We start from the raw sequence: 21811 nt of genomic DNA on the forward strand, positions 1-21811 counted from the left end.
TTAGTTATTGTGATACCATTGTCCAACTCGTGTGAGTTGCAAAGGTTACAGGTTTTTTTTCAGCATTTGGGCAAGGACTGCTGCAGAGTGTGGAACTCCAAATGATGCTGATTTGGATGTCATCAGTGAACGTCCCTTTTTCTGTCATTCTGATTGAGGGAAAGTCATTGAATCAGCTGTAGATGTTGGGCCAAGGGTGCCAGTTTGAACTCCTGTAGAGATGTCTTGGAGCTGAAATGACTGACCTCCAACAAACACAACCATCTTCCTTTTATGCCCTTTTGACACTGCCTATCATTTGAATCCAGTTTTCATAGGTCTCCTTGATGTCACACTATCAGGTGCAGCCTCGACATTAAGGGCAGTAAGTCACAGCTCTTCTGGTCGTGCTTTTGAGCATTTACCCAAATATCTCCTTGTGTAGTTCCATGTCATTTTGTAATGTCTGTACCCAGCATTGCAGTGTTTTGTAATGTTGAAGGTGTTCTGTTGTTGCAAATGTATTGTTTGATCACACATTTGTATCAACTTGTGCTAATTTACCGGCTTAGAAAGCAAAAACAGTGTGAAGACCAAGGAATGGGAGTGTCTACTGTGTTCATTTTTTCAGATGTGTAACATTTGCCATGGTCTTTTGACTTAGGGTTCATGAGGTGGGGAAACCTAGATGGAACTCAACTAAATTTTCTCTAGGAATGTCAAAAGTTGTCTCGATTCACCCTATCTAAATTTATCTTAACAAACCCTCATTCTACAGTATTCTTTTGTAAATTGTACAGAGTTTATTCTTAACATTGGAGAGTTTTTGAATTCTCTAAGCTACAGCGATCTCTTACTTCGAAAGATCTCAAACGAGTTAACTTTTTTAAACAGCTGTGACAATTCTGAAGTTTTTTTTTGTCAAACACTTAGAGGTAAATTTCAGCATTGTTATGCAAAAAACTTTGGCAGCATAATGATTTTAAAATGTGTAGCATTCTCCACCAGATGCAAGGTGCAATGTAAGATTCATAGTATATTTTCCTGTTGTTAACTTTCACTATATATGGCAATTCTGACTTGCATACTTTGAAGTATTTAATTTCATTTCTCTACATTGTTTTCAGAATCAGCAACTGAGAGCAATACATCACAAGTCATTTTCAAAGGATAATGTACGTGAATGTGAAGAGTGTGAATATAAGGTAGTCATCATGATCTACTGTTCGAATTTTATGCCTGACCATATTTTGTGATTTACATATTCAATTATGTAAGATTGTATTGCACTTTATATTTAAAAATTCTCTGAAATGATTGCTGAAATATTCTATGTTTCATAACTTAGCATCCATCAGAGCAGATAAAGCTAAATGGAAATTGTCAAAGATGTAAATGTGTTTCCTGCAGCCTGATGCAATTAACTTTAAGTCCATTTTCTTGAATATTTATTCACAGGATATGGGTATCAATGGCTCGCCCAGAATTTATTGTCTATTGCTAATTATCATTGCGAAGATGGTGATGAGCTGCTGCCATGAACTACTGACCTTTTACGGCAGGTAGATGCACTCACTGTGCTGTTAGCTGTAAAGTTACATCAGTGTGGTGAAGGAACAGTAATATAGTTGAGTCAAAATGCTGAGTGTCTTGGAGAAAAGTGGTAGTAATGGTGCTTCCATGCATTTGCTGATGCTTTCCTTCTAAATGGTAGACGTCTTTGGGTTTAGAAAGGGCTGCCAAAACGCACATGGTGAGTGGCTGGCTTGCATCTTCTGAGTGGTAGATATTGCTCCTGTCAGTGGTGAAACAAGTTGTGTTCAGAGATGCATAGGGTGCCATCTAAACGGATTGCTCTGTCCTGAATGGTGTCCAGCATCTTGACTATTTTAGTTGCATTAATTCATGTTTGTTAGCAATATTTCATCCAACTCCTGACTTGTCTGGTCAGGAGTTAAGTTACTCACTTTGGAATTTCTAGCACCTCACCTGCTTTTATAGCCTCAGAATTTATATGCTTAGTCCAATTGTGTCGGGTCAGTTGGTAACCTGGGGGTGAGGGGAGGCTACACAGTTACAACAATAATCGCCAGAAGAATGTATGGCACAAGTGCAAATGTGTCCAGCCAGTCATCAAGTAAGCTTGGATGTCTTGTAGATTTTGCTGCATCTAGATAGAGACTGCCGTATCTGATGAATTGTTAGCAGTGGTGAATGTTTTAGAATTTAGAATTAGGTTTTCTTGTCATGCGTACTTGAGTACAGTGAAAAGTGTACAAAATATCATTCTCTGGTGCCATACTGGATAGAAAAACAAGAATTAACAGAAACATCTTAGATATCAAAACAATCCAGTCAGATACAAAATTTTAAAAATAAAACAAAAATGCAAGTGGCAAGGCCAAGAAGAAAGGGAAGCCATTCGTATCTTAAGCCTTATCTTCATTAGGTAAGTGGCTTCTGTTTCCGAAGTCACAAATCACTGCTCACTCACTGCTGCCATTCCCCTGGAGCTCACCATTGATTTCAGGAACCACGTTGATGCTGTCACCACTGTGATTAATTTATGCAGTCATCATTGAAGAGCCCCTACTTCTGACCTTGGGCTGAGGCTACAATGCTGAGAAACTCCTGCATTGACGTCCTGGGACTGAAAATTGACCACAAACAATCTCAATCATCGACTGTGCTAGAAGTGTTTCTCCCCAGATTCCATTATATAGTGTTTTCCAGGTCTCCTTGCTGTCGTCCTTGGTCAAATGCTGCCTTGATGCCAAGATTCCTCATTCTTGTCTGACCTCAGGAGTTCACCTTTTTGTCCACGGTTGAGAACTATGTGGAATGCAAACTGAGCATCAGTGAGCAGGTTATTGCTGAACGTGTCCTGCTTGATAGCTTGCCGACCACTCCTCCTTCCATCTTACCATTCCATTTCCGAATTACTGAGTGTGGACTACTAAGTAATAATTGGCCTGGTTGAACTTCTGCTTTTGTAGACAGGACAAAATCTGAACAACTTTCTACATTGCAGGAAGGATGCCTGTATTGGAACAGCTTAGCAAGGGCATGGGTACTTGTGGAGCATGAGTTTTTAGTACTTCTACCAGAATGTTGTCAGGGCCCATGGCTTTTGCAGTACTCTATGCCCTCCGCTGTTATTAGTGTCCCTTAAATCGGTTGCAGGTAGTTTATTTTGGGGAACCTTTAGAAGGAGACCAGTATGGATTATCCACTGAGTACTTCTGGTTGCAAATAGTTGTAAGTACTTCAACCTTGATTTTTAAACTGAGATGCCGGGTTCATCTTGTGTTCTGTAATTGTCCACCAACATTCAGTTTTGGACGTGGAAGAACTGTAGAGCTTGAATCTAATTTGTTGGTTGTGAAATGGCTTAGCTTTGTCTTTCTCAGGCTTGTTTCTGTTGTTTGGCATGCATGAATCCTTTGTATCTTTACCAAATTGTTAATCCCTGTATAGGTTTTTCTGGTGTTCATGGTGTACACTCCACTCCTCATTTGAATCTGGGTTGAATCCCTGGTTTGATGGCTTGGGACAGAGGATATGCTGGGCCATGAGGTAACCTAGTTTGATTACAGTTCTGTTGCTGATGGCCCACAGTGCCCAGTTATAATTTACTAGATCTGTTCAAATTCAATCGTGTTTAACATATTGCTGGTGCTGTACAAGGCGATAGATTTTTGTCAATGTGAAGACTGGGCCTTAGTCTCCATAAGAATTGTGAGATGAATCCTTCCATGAATGTGGTTATGAACGGATCTATCTGCGATTGATAGGTTAGTGAGAATAAGGTCAAGTAGGGTTTTCCAGTTTGGTTTCCTCACCAGCTGACGAAGACCTTCACCAGCAGCAGTATTCTTTAGGACTGCCATTTCGATTTTAGTACTGAAAGTACCAAGCCAATCTGGTGAAGTGTTGGAAGTCCTCTACCCAGAGTATGTTGTGTGCCCTTTCCACACCCTCTACTTTTCCATTTGGTGTTCAACATGAAAGAATGCTGAATGTAGTTGAGTGTTTGCTTGGACTGGGGAATGTGACTTGAATTAGAAAATTCTCCATTCTTTAACTTGGCTGTATTTTATGAATGAAGAGTTCAGTCAAGAAACTATACTTTATCTTAGGCATACATGAATATACTTCTAACTAGTGGGAAGGCAGTCCAAAGCCATTGCTATTCCGTTGTCCATTCTGTACTTCATAGACCCATAGAATCCCAGTAGTGTGGAAACAGGCCATTTGGCCCATCAAGTCTGCGCCAGCCTACCGAAGACCTTCCCATGCAGACCCATTCCCTGCCCCCAAATCCACTCTATCCCTGTAACCCTTCATTTCCCATCGCTAAACCAACTAACCTACACATTCCTGGACATGGGCAATTTCTCATGACTAATTCACCTAATTCGCACATCTCTGGGGACTGTGGGAAGATGCCAGAGCACTGAGGAAACCCACGTAGCAACTTTCATACTGTGTCCAGCAATGTGCATGCAGCGTTCAAGTGCACACCTTGATCTTTAACTAGGTTAAGGATATGTTATATTATGTAAATAAAGTATGGTAAAGCTACGTGAAGATCGCTTCTCTTGATTTGAAGCATAAAGGAGGCACCCAAACCCTGGAAGGAATACAAGAGTTATCACAAAGTTGATGCCAAGTTTCTGGCCAATTTGTACAAAGGTTTAACAATGTAGGTAGCAACCTTGAAAGATGACACAGGGTTTACAGACTCTCATAAAATACCTGAGTAAAAGACTTAGACTTTTTGCAATGAGGCTGTCATCACCACCTCAGGATGCCCCTAAGTTGTAATAGGCAATAATTGTTTTTGTGAAGCAAGAAATGTGGTATTCACTGTATGCAGAGTGATGGAAAACAGGCTGAATCAATCTATTTTAATATTGTAGCTTGAAGCATAACTATATTGGTCAGGCAAAAAGGAGAACTTCTCTGATTACCTCTTTTGAAGTGGCACGTTAACCCATGAGGTTTCGGTGGATAAAGTTCAGGGTAATGGTCCATATAAGCACTAGGTCCCTCTGAAGAGGGATTTATGGAGAAGTGCATGCCTTCAAGTAAACTAGTGTGATGAGTTTGTGTCTGGTTTGTATTGCGTTCAGAGTAATACTGTGATCAAGTGGGTAATCTTTCAATGTTTTGAGTATCTGACTTGAGTTTTAGATGCTGGTTTAATGGGTGTGGAATAAAAGTTGGTGTAATGAGTTGGCTTTAGATTATAAATCACTCTAGTCTTTATTTGTACATAACTCCACTATTTTAAAAAGTCTATTAGGATTGATTTACATTGTTTTGGAATGGTAAAGTTATTTTGTACTGAAGTCTGAATCTTACCACATCAATCTCTTAGCAAATACTTTGGGTTTTTTTTGGTTTTATGCTTTCTAAACACAACAATGAATATTTTTGGTTTGTACGAAATCAGTGCTGTGGGATTTTCTCCATCCACCAGAGGGGGTGACCAGGGCCTTGATCTGACATCTCTGGCTATGAAATGCTCCTTCAGGATTGCACTGGAATGCCAGTAGTGAACGGAGAAAAATTCAGTTGGCAATTGAGAACTGTTAGAAAGCAGTAATTCCACTGCCATTAGTGAGTTACGTAGTGGAAACCTATGCAAAGGACCAGTATTGGCCATTTATCCTTTGGTGTGTTCCGCCATTTAATGCAATTGTTGTTGACCTGATATAGCGTGACTCCTTTTTCTTTGCCTAATACCACATCTCTTTTTTAAATTTATTATTCTTTTATTGGATGTGAGTTTGGCTGACAGGGCCAACATTTGTTATCCATTGCCAACTATCCTTGAACTAATTGCCTTAGTGTATTTAAGAGTCATTAACTTTGCTGAGGATCTGGAGTCACTTGTCGGCCAGAATGGGTAAGGGCAGCAGATTTCCTTCCTTTTAAAGTGATCAGTGCATTACGTTTTAGATTAATTTGTTTCGTGGCCACTAATTCCTGAGTCCCACTTCATAAATCAGATTTATTAAATTCCACCATCTACCTTGCTGATAATTTATCCTGTGTTCCCAGAACATGAGCTTGAGCCTCAGATCCAGTAACATTACCACTCAGTCTCCCTTTTGGGTAACACAAATCTATCAATTTCTGTTCTAAAAGTAATAATTCTGCGTCATAAGTATTGTGGAAAAATTCCAAACTTCTGCCATCTATTGAAGTATTTCATAATTTCAATTCTGAAATATGACTTATACACAGATTCCACCCCGCCCAGCAACCCGACTGTGAACATCCAAAAAATAAAAGGTTTTTCCAGTGCACCCAATCTGTTCCTCCTTTAACATTTTGAAGGCTTCAATCAAAGGGAATTTTTAGGGAATTGAGTGTAATGGAATTAATGTTTCCTCTTAATTTCAACCCTGATTCTGACAAATCTGTGCCCTGCTTCCTTTTAAAGCCAATATGTTCTTCCTAAAACTAAACTAAAACTAAAATGCTGAAAATCTGAATGAAAAGCCGTGTTGGACAAACCTAGCAGGTCTAGCAGCATCTGTTGAGAGAAAAGCAGAGTATTTGTACCAAGAACTGCTGAGTGTACTCCAGGTGCACTCAAACAGACTTTGTATAACTTCCCATAGATAAAATATATTTTCACTGACAACATCACCATTAGATTTCTGACAGTTCCATGCACCTGTTCATGACTTTTCTGTGATCTATATACTTGCACTCCAACTATCAATGACCTCCGTTGTTTCCAACTTTTCACCATTTAAACTGTTCTGATTTTTTTCAGTTGTTTACAAGTGGATTAAAATTACATTTGCCACATTTCACAATTTTGCACGTTCACCTAATCATTCAATATTAATTTCTGTAATTTAATGCTTGTATATCCTCCATTTACAGTACAGTTTAATTGTGTAATTGGCAGATTTGAAAGTATGGCTTTCTAAACATGTAATTAAGGAATACCATGAGTAGTTGAGGTCTGAAGAGACACTGTTCTCTACAGCACTAAACATGTCCCATGATTTAGTTCTTGTCAGTTGTTCCTGTTCTGTCTGCTTTTTGCTCAGTCAATTTCCTAACCAAGACATAATTTACCTTTTTCAATTCCTGAGCTGCTTCATTATGTAATGATCTGTTGATCTTATCAAATAAAGACAGTGCCCAAGAACCTTAGCAAGTCTGGCAACATCTGTGAAGCGAAACAGCATGTTAACATTTTGAATCCAATATAATTCTCCAAAAGCTTTTGGGCAAGTTCACATAGATAACATCCTTCTCGTTCCCCTATCCATCAATAAACAACACTTCATAACATTCTAAAGTTCTGTCCAGACCTTAAAATTTGAGCTGAATACTTAATATATTCAGTCACCTCCATTTTTAATTATAAGCTTAAAATTTCTGGCAATTCATCTTAGACTAACTAATCTGGTGTCTTGGTTTCCTTCTGTCATCTTTCTAAATGATTGAGTGACATGCCCAATTAAAGGAATACTTCGTCCAGCAAGAGAATTTTGATGGATTGTAACTGCCCAAGTTAGTGTTCTTGTCTCCATTTAACCCTGAGGTAACAACCATCTTGTTCTGTGAAACTAGATATTTTGGCATTAATTTCTTCATTATTATCTTACTTGCATTAGTGTTAAACTTCTGTCCATTTTTCATTAATTTTTCTTGGGAGGTCTGGCATGCTGAACTTTTTCTCTACTGTAAATGCACCCAGTAATCATCCAGCATGGCTGTAGTTGCCATTTTTCACTAATGACATCACCATTAGTTTTCAAGGGGGGATTGTATGGCTTCCAATCTGTTGATTTCATATGCCTTTCAAGTATCCTTTCATACATGTTATTGGCTCATACTGTGTGTTTTGTCACTCTTGGTAGCTTTCCATTGCATCAGAGTCTATGATTTACATTTTTAAAAACCTTTTCTTTTTAGTTTTGTTTATTGTCTGTGTTGAGAAGTGGAACTCCTCTGTTATAAATTGTTTCTGTATTGTGTTTCTTCTCGATCACCTGCTCTTAATGCCATTCCCATTAGCAGGTTTTTCCAGTTTATTATAATTAGCCCATTTCATTCCATTGAAGTCATCTTATCTAAATCAAGGATCTTAGCGCTGTTTCTGTGTTTAAAGCAATCATTGAATTTGATCACGTTTTCATTGCTGTTTGATAGACGTCTGCACACTATTTAACTTGCAAGTATTGGTTTATTCCTCATTAGTAAATCCAGTTTTGTATGCCATATTGTTCATTATCACAAACTGCCTCAAAATTATTTGCGACCTTTGGTTTAAGCAGACTAACACATTAATCTGTACAAAAATTAAAACTCACCTTTGGAATAACATGGCCTGTGCAATGTACTGGTTTAATTTCTGCATTTATACCAATTGCAACTTAACAGCTACTGCTGGGGTCCATTACACAACTCAATACAGTCTTAAATTCTTTTAGTCCTACCTATAAAGTCTCTTCCTGCTTAACCTCCAGCTATATCTTCTCCAAAATTGAAAATAATTTGTCCTTGATCCATGAGGCTACTCCTTCCTCTCCTTCATTTTGCCCTATCTTTCCTATAGACCTGAAACTAGTAGATTTATAGGCCAGACGGTTTTTCAGTCATGTCCTGGGAATGAGTACCATGTCAACACCTGAGTGAAATTTATCTGCAATTGATTGTTCCATATAAACTTTTTAAAAAAAACTCACCCTCATCTGTGTTCCATTTTAATATTTTGTTCACATTTCCTATTTCCGATCTTGTTAAGTATTTTACATCTTAGTTTTCTTTTTTCTCTGTATGCAAGAGTCTAGGACCAGGGCATGAAATCTCTCAGTAAAAGGTTGCTCTAGTTAAGATAGGGAATTTTTTTTTAGGGTAGTGGGATACCTTACCACAGAAAGTCATTGAGTATATTCAGTCCCGAGATACTGGTTTTAGTCAGTAAGGGAATGAAAGGTTATGAAGATGAGGTCGGAAACTGAAGCTGTAGATTCAGATCACCCATGTTCCTGTTGAATGGTGGAACAGACATGATAGGCTGAATGGCTGATATCTGCTTGTACAAATTCATCTGACTTGACGGCAGTGGTGAAAAGAGAAACTTGCTGCCCACGAGACTAGAACAAATGGTTGAATAAAATTTGTATTGTTCATGTTCCACAATGCCTTATGGATGTGCAGCTTTGAGGTGCCAGATCTGTTTGAAGTGATAGTGTCACCAAAATGATAGAGGACTTTCTAAATGTGAAGATGGGACTGCATCTCCACAAGGGTTTTGCAGTGACCACACCTACCAACAAATGTCACAGACAGATTTGCATGCAGTAGCAAATTTGGCGAAGATGTCAAGTGAGTTGAATTCTCTACTAGTTCCCTCACCAGCTGCAGCAGATCCACCTTAGCAGCCTTATCCTTTAGGGCTCAGTCTGTAGTGGTGGTGCCAAGCCATTCTTGGTGTTGGACATGAATGTGCCGAGTAGGAGACTTTAAATACTCATTCAAGTTGTAGTTCTGCGTGTAAGAATTGGGCATGCGGTGGCATTTTTTGGAGTGGTTGTTATGAGACTTCATGGGGTTAGAGTCAAGGTTAAGAACTCCCAGGGCAACCCGTGACTGTTGTCCACTGTGCTACCACCTCTGGACCTGCCCTGTGGTAGGCCCAAACAAGATGAAGTAAAGTAGCATTTTCTGTTTGTGTTCTCCCTGTCTGTCCCAGACTCAATGATGGTGTTGTCTGAGATACGTAATGTATGATTTTTAGGAGCAAGGTAAGATCAGGCTGTTATTTGGCTGAGCTGTGGGATAGCTTCACCAGTTTTTTCACAAGCCCCCCGATGTTAGTAAGGAGGAATTTGCAAGGATGGCAGTGTGGGCTTTGATATTGCCTGTTGCCTAGGTAGCTGTCTGGTGGTCCAGCTGGCCTTGCTTATCTATCTTAGACTCAATTATTGTTTGATCTGTTTGAAGTTAGCCAAGTCAACACATTGCGGCTCTGGAGTGATATAGCCCAGATCCAGAAACAATGGCAGATTACAATTGTGACTTATTAGCTGAGTTTAAATTGAATCTGTTGTGGTTGGATTTGTGCCCATCGCTCCAGAATATTACCTTGGGCCTAATATCAACCATTGCAAAGATCTCATGGAATCACGTTCTGTAGTTTCTCATTCTGTCACTTGGGTTCCCCTTAATCTACTTGTTGGTTACACCAACCTCTTGTACCATGTACCCCAATTCTGATGAAAAGTCATCTCTACTTAAAATATCAGCTTGCTCTCCACGAATGCTGCCTGAACCTATGATTTCCAGCATCTGCAGTAATTTGTTCCTCCTTGTACCAGAAACTGTCCAGAAAATCCTTCTCCTGTCATGACTCCCTCCAAGTTACAAACTTGTTAAATGACTCTTGAGAAATGGAGTCATCTGTGTTTGCGCTCTGGACAGTCCCACTGTCCTCCGAGACCCCCACATTACTGTATGGGCATAATGTCTTCTATGTCTTAGTTGGATTTCTTTAGCAGTTAAAAATAATGCTCTCCCAGTCTTCTAAGTTGCCATGAGCTGTAGTCTTTTTTCTTTATTCATAAGATTGTTACCTACAAAGCATTAAACTTGGTGGAAGACTGAGTTTTCCTTGCTGATTGACATTCCTCATCTGTTGCTTATATTTTTCTTGACTGGTAGCAATTTTAGTCACTTCCAAACATTCTATGAAACTTTGTGCAGTTGTTTCATCTGGATTTTAAATACCTTGGTGATTTAAGATTTGAGTTTCTTGCCCACTTCCTGGAAATCAAGTATTTCTGTTTCTACCCACAGTCCTTCCAATGGCAGTCGTAGAAATGTCCTGGAATACCTTAAACCTCATGATTTGAAATTTAATTTTTGGGTAACTAAATTGCATAGAATTGTTTCTTTTCTTTTTGTCTGATACTGCAATGGTAGAAGAGATTGTCAGATTCTGAACTATATTAAGCCTTTGGTTTCCTTTTGTCCAGTAATTAAAGGCCCTAGAAAGGATTTATTCCATTATATTTTGCTGATGGCAACAGCAGGTGGTATTAACACAAAGTGGATATAGACAGCTTTTGGCGAGCACTGGGGGCTGGGCAGGGGTTGATGGTGGAATGTGTGCAGAGAGATGGCCATTGTTAATATTGAGCTGCCTGCTTTTGAATACCGGTTTTAGCTAGAAGGCAACAACAGTATTACATTGAGCCTGTTGCTTAATGAAGCGCAAGGCAGAATTTTCCATTAGTGCTGTTTATCTACAGGACAAGCACATTTGTTAACTGTTTTAGGTCACAGCTCAGTGTGACATGATGTAATCAGAAAAAGCTGCAAGTCGTATGCCTAGTGCAAAAGCTTGCACTAGATTTTGACGACATCACCACCTATATCAAATGTTGAGCTACAATCTTGGAAAGTGTTATAGCATCTGAATTTTATGTCTGAGTTAATAATACATGGATTTGCTGGTATGAAATAAAAAAAACATTAATTAATTAGTTTTGCAATCTGATTGGTTTTCCTGTTTGTGATGCATGGTCATAGCACTGTAACATTTTAGTTCAGGATTTTGACAACATTGTTCTAATTTTCCTTAAAGAAAAGGACAGCAGAGTAAACAACTGTCAGCAGTAACTCAAGTGATTTTTATAAAGAAGCTTCCTGCAAATGATGCACTACTTATAACTTGTTTGGACTCAGTATTCTAAATGGGGCCTAACTAGTGCTTTATAAAGTCTCAGCAGCACATCCCTGCTTTTATATTCCAATCCTCTTGAGATAAGTGACAACATTACATTCGCTTTCTTAAATTACGGACTATAAACCCAAGCAGTAATAAAATAAATTAAAACTTAGTCTTGTAGACTTTGACAGACTTTCTCCTGTTTTCAAGTCATAACTGTCTGCCTTCCACTGATCTGGCTGTCAGGGATGTTTTCTGTGAAGTCTTCTGTGGGTACTATTAGCTAGAAGAGCCCTGATACTGTTTATGGATAGATTTTCTGTCAATAGCATTGGTCCAAAGTTGTCAAAACCATCAGATTTAAATTCAATTGGCTTTCAATTGCTGAGTGCTTGGTTTAAATTAATTGGCTAGTATCCAAAACATCAGAAATAAGCCTAAAGTTTCCAATCACCTAGCCAATTGATGCATGTTTCAATTTTAGAACTATCTGTACCCCTTCAGCTGCTTTGACACATGTTCTGCATAAATCTCTAAGCTGAGAAAAGCACTCTACCTCATAAAGGAGCCATGCATGCTTCTCACTTATCTAGTTTTTTAGAAACACATTCTAACTTCCTGTCTTCCAGTTCATGATTACTCTACACAACTTCATTCAATCCCTTTTATATGATACCACTGACTTGAAGTTGAATTTGATAAATTTGAATTAAATCACTCTGAACTACACGTAATGTGCATGATTCTATCCATAACAAGAATAACTTAATTTTAAGTAATGCTAATGGTCTAGTAGAAATATCCTAAGGCTCGCCGCAGGAATATCAATCCAAATAAAATTTAACACTAAACCACGTATGACAGGTGACCAAATGATTTGATCCCACATATATTCAAGGTGTGCTTTCAAGGAGGGGAGGGTTTAGAGGGAATTATAACTGAATATGTAGCCGTCAAATGGTTGTGTTAAATGGATATTGCATATTTTATTTTTCTAAAGCCAGGTAATAAATGATTTAAATGGGGACCATGGAACAACTTTTCTGTTTGAGGTGATGATCTGCCTCCTCTTATTTCATCTCAATTTCTCTAAAAGTTTGAACTTTTTATCTACTATTATTGTGAATGCTGAAGGGCAAGTCAGTTTTTTTCCTCAATTAGAATTAATGTCAAATTCAAATTTGCAAGCTGTCATTTGAAGGCTGTTGTATGAATGTGATGTGCCTTCTGCCCGATTTTGAGGTATCTTTTGATTATTGCAATGAAGCTAAGTGTCTGTGTTCACTCCAGTTCAATTCCATTTTGTAAATTTCAGACATTCCCAGCTAAGTATGCATGTATTTTGATACCTTCTTGAACCCAGCTTACAGTAACTTGACCCTGGTTAACTGCATTGTCCATTCATTAAATGAAGATAAAAGTTCTGAATCTTACAAGATCTGTAAAAATTTCTTTCTTTTTTAATGCTGAACTGGAACATGCTACATTCATTGCAGTTGAGGTATGTGATACAGGCTTTAAATTTAAATCTTGTTTACAATGAGTGGATCAGATGTTCTTCACAGTTTGCCTCATGTAACTCAAATTTAGCCATCAAAGCATTTGAAGTAAATATCTGTTTATCAGAAGAAAAATGAAGCTGAAGGGTACGTCTTATTTCTGCCTGTGCATCAAGGTACTGAGTTGTGAACTTCTTTCCTTCTATTCTCTGAAATTCTCCGGGTTGCCTTAAACAGCTTTGCTTAATTGCTCACTGAATTAAACCTTTAAATTTCTCAAATCTCAACAAAACCTTGATGTCATTTTCTGGTATTCTTTGTTTCAGGCAACAGTAGGTAACGCTGCAATATCATCTGGAGACAAATTGTTAGTACATTTCTTCCCAAATCAGAAAACAGCTCCAAGGTACGTAAAACTAATTACTTGGAATTCCTCCAGACAGTTAAAAGCTAATAATCAAAAAGCTAACTATGACCGAACCTCTTAAGGTTTACTATTGGAACCTGGGATTTTTTTGGTTCAAGGTAGACAGGATAGAAGTTTCCCATTGTGAGAATGTCAAGAACCAGAGGGTATGATCTCAGTAAAGATTGCCCATTTTAGACACAGGTGGAATTTCTTTTTGGGCATTGTAAATCAGTGGGATACATTACCGCTGAGGGCTGTACAGGTCGGGTCTTTAAGTATATTCAGGACAGAGGCAGATTTTTGATCAGTAAGTCTATTGAGATTGTGGGGAAAAGAACAGGAAAGTGAAGTTGAAGATGATCAAATTAGCTGTGATTTCATTGAATAGTAAGCAGACCTGATAAACTGAATGGCATAATCAGTTCACCTGCATGTCTGCCAATGTGGTATACTGTATCCATTGTACCCGGTGTGGCTTCCTCTACATTGGGGAAACCAAGCAGAGGCTTGGGGACCGCTTTGCAGAACACCTCCACTCGGTTCACAATAAACAACTGCACCTCCCAGTCGCAAACCATTTTAACCCCCCCCTCCCATTCCTCAGATGACATGTCCATCATGGGCCTCCTGCAGTGCCACAATGATGCCACCCGAAGGTTGCAGGAACAGCAACTCGTAGTCCGCTTGGGAACCCTGCAGCCCAATGCTATCAAATGTGGATTTCACAAGCTTCAAAATCCACCCCCCCCCCCCCGCATTCACAAACCAGCCCAGTTCTTTCCCTCCCCCCACCGCATCACAGAACCAGCCCAGCTCGTCCCCTCCTCCCCACTGCATTCCAAAACCAGCCCAGCCTGTCTCCGCTTCCCTAACCTGTTCTTCCTCTCACCCATCCCTTCCTCCCACCTCAAGACACACCTCCATTTCCTACCTACTACCTCATCCCACCTCCTTGACCAGTCTGTCTTCCCTGGACTGACCTACCTCCCCACCTATACTCTCCTCTTCACCTATCTTCTTTTCTCCCCATCTTCGGTCCGCCTCCCCCTCTCTCCCTATTTATTCCAGAACCCTCTCCCCATCTCCCTCTCTGATGAAGGGTCTAGGCCCGAAATGTCAGCTTTTGTGCTCCCGAGATGCTGCTTGGCCTGCTCTGTTCATCCATCTACACGCTTTGTTATCTGGCATAAATCAGTTGTTGTTTTATGATTAAGTGCTGTGAGACAAAACATATACTTAACATGTAGAAAAACGGTGAGTTGTTATTTAGGATGGTGCTAACTGAAATTGGAGTTGGCAACCATTCTACAGAAATTGAATTAAATATGCAGAAGATGACTAATGATTAAATAGGAATATTGTACAATGAATGCAAAACGAGTCTGACTAATTTTTATTCCTGTTCGCATTTGAGATTCAGTTCTCTGTACTTTGCACACTTTAAAAGTGTCGATGTGAAAGTGATATTTATTTGTGTTCCTATTTTTGAAGCTTATTATTTGACAATACAAGTACAGTTCCATAAGTCAAAGAGTTTGCAGCTGGTTCTACTCTTATTGGTCATGAGTTTTAATCCTGGTGCTTCGATAGTGTTAAATACTGTAGGGCAGCATGCCTTATTTAAGCCTTGCAACAATGCAGTTTGTTTAAATGTGATTTATGTCCATCTGATGTGGGATTCTAGGCACGAACCAAACCGGTTTGTCATGTCATGCAGTCTACCAAAGTGGTTTTCAATTCTACCTCTAAGTTAGAGCATTTACTATCATAAGCTTGGTGGAAAAACTTAGATTAATAGAATTTTACAATTTGGCCCATCATGTCTGGGTACCACCTCACAAGAGGGCTACCCAGTTAATTCAATTCCCTAGCCCCATCTCTGTAGCCCTCTAATTTCATCACTGATCTTATAAGGAATATGCTTCCTCAACTGTCCCAGGCAGCGCATTCCAAATCATGAGCAAAGAACTTTCTTCTCCTTTCAGACCTAGCTGTCTTGCTGACAGTCTTGAAAAAGTGATCCCTAGTGACGTACAAACTAGTGGAAACAGATTGCGTTCTTTGCCTTGTCAAATTGTTCATAATTTTGAACACCTCAGTGAGTCACCTCTAATCTTCTCTGCCCCGAGGAGAATAAGCCCAATTTCTGTGATCTTTTCTTGCATCTAAAATCCCTCATTCCTGGTATTGTTTTTGTAAATGTCCTTTGTGCTGTCTCCAGGGCTTTAACATTCTTCCTGAAATCATGTGCCCAGAACTGAACACTTTACTCCAAATGTGGTCTGATCAATGATTTATTGATAATCTATGCCTCTATAAACCCAAGAATCCTATAAGCTTCCTTTAACTGTTCCACCGTCTTTAGCCACCCCCAGAGAATTATGCACATGATCCAAGATCCCTCTGCTCCTGTACTTCTCTGAAAGTTGTAATCTTGAGCTTGTATTTCCCTCCATTTCTTTTACCAAAATGCGTTACCTCTGTTTTTCGGCCTTGCAATTTCATCTGCCAGGTGTCTGCCTGTTTTGGCCAAACGGGCAATGTCCTTCTGAAGTCATTCAGTGTCATTCTCACAATTAACTATTCTCCCTAGCTTAGTGTCATCTGCTAATTTAGACTTTGCCCTCACACCCATCTCCAAAATGTTTATATAAATCTAAAGCAAGGGTCCCAATTCCAGTACCTCTAGAACACTCTTTTCAACTCTTCTCCAGTCTGAGAAATGTGCATCATACTTAACCCTGTTTCCTCTCTTTTGAGTCAACTTCTAATCCATGTAATAAAGGGCCACTCCATCCCAAACATTTCTAATTTGCTAACCAACCTTCCATGTGGCATCATGTCAAATGCTTTCTGAAAGTTGAAATACACAACATCCATAGCACTAATCTTATCCATTGCCTGTCCCTTCATCAAAAATTCAATTGCTTTTGTCAGACATAATCTGCCCCCGATAAAGCCTTGACTTTGTAATACCCTGCAGTACACAATGTGCAATTTGTATTTATTTTTGACCCTTCTGCTCATTTAGAAGATGAAGGTGAATTAAAGTCAATAGTATTGATAAACAAGATGTGCCCAACACCCTGAGGGGCTGCAACCCATATCATTTGTTTATTTCCATCCTTGGACCCGGGGCTGAATGTAGTTCATTTTTATGCTCTTCTGGAACAATTAGTCATTGGGTACCACGTCGTGCTGAAAGGCCTCAAGGTGAATGCTGTGTCCTTGCTAGGGGCATTATGCAAGTCTACATATAGAAGGAGGCTGGTAGCAAGAAATTGGTGTACCACTGTTCTCCTGAATCTGATTTATCTTTCCATTCCTTTTACAAGAACCTTCCTCTCTTCTAAGGTACAGTAAACTTATTTAGCAATTTATAGAAAATTTGCAATTGGCTTTGTCAATTTTCCCATGTCAGTATAAAATAATGGCTGCTCTCCTATAAGCTGTGCTTAATATTCATGTTCACATAAGCACTGAGCTTTGATGGCTCAGACATGATTGAATAAATTAGACTGACTTCTACAAGATAGCAAAAACTGCAGGTGGTCGAGTCAGTCAATGCAATGTGGAGCTGGAGGAACACAACTCTGGCAGCACTACAGAAGCAGGAAAGCCAACATTTTGGGTTTACACCCTTCAGGACTAAGAAGGGGAAAGGGAACTGTGAAATAGAGGGAGGAGGGACAGGTCTGGGGGAAGGTGGGGGTAGTGGGGATTTGGTGGGAAGGATAAGGTGGATAGTTGGGAAAGAAGATGGACAGCTCAGGAGGGCAAAGATGAGAGGGAGGCTTGAACATGGGTTGAGGCCATTGGGCTGTAGGCTTCTGAGGCAGAATATGAAACACTGTTCCTTCAGTTTGCATGTTATGTCGTTGTGACATTGGAGGAGGTCCAGCATGGACATGTCACCAAGGGGGTGGGAGTTAAAATGATTTGCAACCAGAAAATGGTGATTATACCATACAGAACTCAGATACTCTGAAGCACTCACCAAGTCTGCGCTTGGTCTCTCAGATGTCGAGGAGGCTATATCAAGAGTAACAGATATAGTAGACCAGGTTGGAGATGTACAGGTGAATCCGTGTTGAATTTGGTAAGATTGTCCGGGCCTTGACAGAGGTGAGAAGGGAAGTGTTAGGGGCAGGTGTAGCACCACCTGCAGTTTCAAGGAAAGGCACCAGATGTAATGGGGTTAAAGAGTGTGGAGCAGATGAGGGAGTTGCAGAGCGAGAGCTCTCTACGAGAGGTAGATAGGGGTAGGGAGGGAAATATCTCTTTGGGGTCAGATTAGGTGGTGGGGCACAGTTGGTGCTACACCTGCCCCTACACCACACCCCTCATCTTTTGTCCAAGGCCTCAGACAATCTTTCCAAATCCAACAGGATTCACCTATACATCCTCTAACCTGCTGCATCCGTTCCTCCCTGATGTGGCTGCTTCTACATCATGAGACCAAGTGCAGACTCTGTAACCAATTTGTGGAGCCCCTGTCATTCCCACCACCTTGACCTAACGCTACCTTCCCTGCCCTTCCCACTGACTAATCCTCACTACCCCCTACCTGCGTCCACCTATTTCCCCCTGCTCCACTCCTCCTCTCCCTCTTTATTTCCCAGTTCTCTCTTCCCCTCCCTAGTCCTGACGAAGGATGTAAAATTGAAAGATCGACTTGCCTGCTCCTCTGCTGCCTGACCTGCTGTGGTCCTCCAGCTCCACACTAGATTGATTTAAACTGACTGCTAACTGCTATTGAAAACCATTCCTCAAATTTTTGAGAGTTGAGACAGGAATTGTTTAGTCTGTGAAAGCAATTTGTTGGGTTTTAAAGCTGAGAATTTCAAAGATGGGTGAATGAAAAACAAATGTAATGACATGCTAGAAACTGTTGTAGAAAAGCGCTAAACAGAAATGTGACATTTTGATATTTGAATATGATCCCTGAGTTAGTGGTTAGCCTAACTGTATTTCATTAGAATGGCAAAGTGAGTGGTCTCTTATTTCACGATTAAAGGTTCATTTATTCTCATTTGTAATGCAGTTTAAGATATGTGACAGATGTAGCGATTTCTTCTATTGTGCTGAATTAATTGTATGGTTTCAAAGCCGGCTGCCATTTGTGCCTGACGTTTTCATTTTGGTTTGTTCACTGATACATAACAACCATTGCTCCTAATTTTGGAGAGCTGTGGACAGAGAATTTTGAATTCTAGATGATTCTTGGCATTTGCTGGAAATGGACCAAGAAATTATGTAAGTAACTCGCGATATTTTGTCTCAAAATTATTATAGGTAGTCATGTTTTGAGCTGCACTCTGTGGAGTGCAAAAAATGGAATTTTGTCCTGTTGTTTCCAAGAGTATTTAAATTTGTCTAGAGTGTAAATTTGTTCTCAGTAGAATGTGCAGTATCTGTTAACTATCAGGATTTGCATTATACAATCTTCATAACTAAGATGCTGTATACAGTGGTGTTATGGGGAATAGGTTTTAGGTCCTCTAAGTTAATGGTTTGGAATTTGATATGTAGGTTATACGTTCAAAGTTTATTGTTGACATGAAATTTGGAAATGGTGGAAACAATGAAGACTGGAAAAACATCAGGAGGACAAGTACTCAGTGGTAACTTTATCAAAACTTGAAGGGTGACAAAGTTACAGGAATGGGTGGGAGGGTTGGAATGATTGAAACGTGGGATAAAAGGTTTAATAGCAACATGGATACAAAATTGATTAACAGGAAACAAGATTGGTTAGTCGATGTTTCTCAAGCTGTGGAAAGGTTTATAGACTTCCAAACTGTTAAGGTCTACTTTTCCTGGTGGCTTTAGTTTATAGAGTATAATTTCAAAATTTGATATGAACTTTCAGATGGACTGTGTAGAACTTCAAAAGGACAGTGAATTGAGTGGATAGGTGGCAAATAAGGTTCAATGCAGTGAATTGAGGTGAAATGTTTTGGAAAGATGTGCATGGAGCGACAAAGGGTGTAATTCTGAAAGAGGTAGAGGGGACAGGGGGTGTCCATGTCCATAAAAGAGAATGCAGAGAGTGAGTGAGCAAATGCTTGGCACATGTGGTGTACTGTGATTAATGAAAGGTCGTCCACTTTGGAGAAAAATCGAGAAGACATGGCTATGAATTGAGAGGGGGAAATGTGCAATGTATCCTTTTACACTGAGTTACCAAAGGTAAACATGCAAGCGTAGCAGACAGTAAATGGTAAGGTGGCCTTCAAAAGAGGATGAATGTACAGGAGCAGGTGCATCTTGCTGGAATTGTGCAGCACCTTTATGAAACGACATGTGGAATATTATGTGCAATTTTGGTCTCCATGTCCGAGGAAGGATCCTCTTGCTATAGAGGAAGTGCAGTACAGGTTGACCAGACTGATTCCTGGGATGGGAGAACTGACATATGAGAGAATTGGTTAGGATTATTTACTGGAGTTCAGACGAATGAGTGGGTTAGAAGTATCTCATAGAAACCTAATGAGATCCTCGCTGGAAGGATGGCAATAGAATCCGGAACTAGGGGTCACACTCTGAGATAGGACTGAGATGAGAATTTTTTTCACCGAGTGGTGAGCCTGTAGAATTCTCGACCACAAAAAGCAGTCTAGGCCAAAGCATTGTATGATTTCAGGAATGAGTTGGGTATAGCAGTTAGAGCTGAGGGGATCAACGGATATGGAGGAAAAACAGGAGCAGGCAATTGAGTTCGTTGATGAGCATGTCAGATTGAATGGCAGAGGAGGCTTGAATGACCAAATGGTCTACTTCTGCATTAGTCTGTTTTTAAATGAGGCAAGGTGGCAGGACAGTTTAAGTCAGTAGTTAAAGTGCACAGTACCCTAGGCTTTATCAATCGGGAGTGTTAAATGTGTTAACTTTGTATAAAGTGCTAGTTTGGCCTTGGCTTGAGTATTATGTACAGATTTTGGTGTTGCACCTTAGGAAGGATGTGTTGGAATTGGAAAGACAGCAGAAGTTTGACCCTGAAGATGTTTGAGAATACTTCCAGGGGGACACAATTTCAGATGTGAAGTTGGATTAACAAAGATGTGACACTTCTCCCTTGGAGAAAGGAAAGTTGAAGAGGTCACCTGAATTAAGTATTTAAAATTGAGAGCTCTGAAACCCTAAATTACGCAAACAGAGTTGTGAGCACATGGAATACTTTGCCAGTGGTAGTCATGGAAGCTGAGTCATTAGTGACATTTGAGCGACTGCTGGACATGCACATGGACAGCAGTTAATTGAGGGGAATGTAGATCAGGTTATTTTATTTTTGGATTAGGGTTATTCCGCAGCGCAACATCGTGGGCTGAAGGGCCTGTACTGTGCTGTATTTTTCTGTGTTCTATGTTCTAATTTGTAAAATTGAGAAGGCACAGGTTTGAAGTAATTGAAGGAAGCAAAAGTGATATGAAGAAAGACTTTTTTGCATGCCGCATCTGGAATGCTGCCCGAGCATAGCGGAGGCACGTTCCAGTGTGGAATGTCAAAGGGAATAGTGTAATTATTTGAAAATGAATAAAGTGCAGGATTCAAGGGAGGAGGCATCATCTCACTGAAGTGAGATGCTTATTTGAGAACTGGTCCTTAATAAAATTTGGCATCATGGGCTGAACTTCTGTGATGATCAGTTTGATTCTAATGGGTAGCCTGTGTGCATTCTTAGCTTAACAAAAAGCAATAACTGTCTCTCAGGGGAGAATGTTCATATTTTTTGATTGTGTATATGTTGAAAAGGTATCCTTAGCTTTTCATTCTCCAGCTTTCTGGACGTTGATTTGTTTGGCTCTGAGAAGTTGGTCAGGATGATCACCTGTGCTGCAGTCCTAGACAATATATGTCAATATGTTTAGTCCCAAGAAGAGTCACAGAATTTTGATGGGAGTGATCATTCATTGCTTCATACATCAATATCATGACCTCCAACGTATTGTCAATAGTTCAGTGGCCATTCATGACTTAGAGTTGAGTTTGTAGGCTCACGCCTGATTCCAGAGGCTTGACTGCAAATTCTAGGCTGATGCAAACCAATAAAGCACTTGAGGGCAGCTGCTGAAAGAGAGAGTGAACCTCTGTTGAATTAGCTTGAGATTCTGTCCCGGCCTTAAGATGTGTGGGCAATATTTATTCCTCAACGAGATCTCTAAAATCTGATTAACCTGGACTTTACACTGATAAGTGCTTGCCATTATTGAG

At 39.8% G+C, this 21811-nt stretch overlaps 1 long non-coding RNA gene across 1 annotated transcript in view; it reads left to right on the forward strand.

The window, feature by feature from the left end:
* LOC132209843 (uncharacterized) overlaps window positions 1-21811 on the forward strand; it is a 76744-nt gene that overhangs the window by 47098 nt on the left and 7835 nt on the right. Inside the window, exons 2-3 of the long non-coding RNA XR_009445985.1 lie at window positions 1107-1184; window positions 13515-13594. This is a non-coding gene — a long non-coding RNA (uncharacterized LOC132209843). The remainder of the gene's footprint in view (window positions 1-1106; window positions 1185-13514; window positions 13595-21811) is intronic.

Source organism: Stegostoma tigrinum, chromosome 7 (genome assembly GCF_030684315.1).
Source record: "Stegostoma tigrinum isolate sSteTig4 chromosome 7, sSteTig4.hap1, whole genome shotgun sequence".
Classification (NCBI taxonomy): Eukaryota; Metazoa; Chordata; class Chondrichthyes; order Orectolobiformes; family Stegostomatidae; genus Stegostoma; species Stegostoma tigrinum.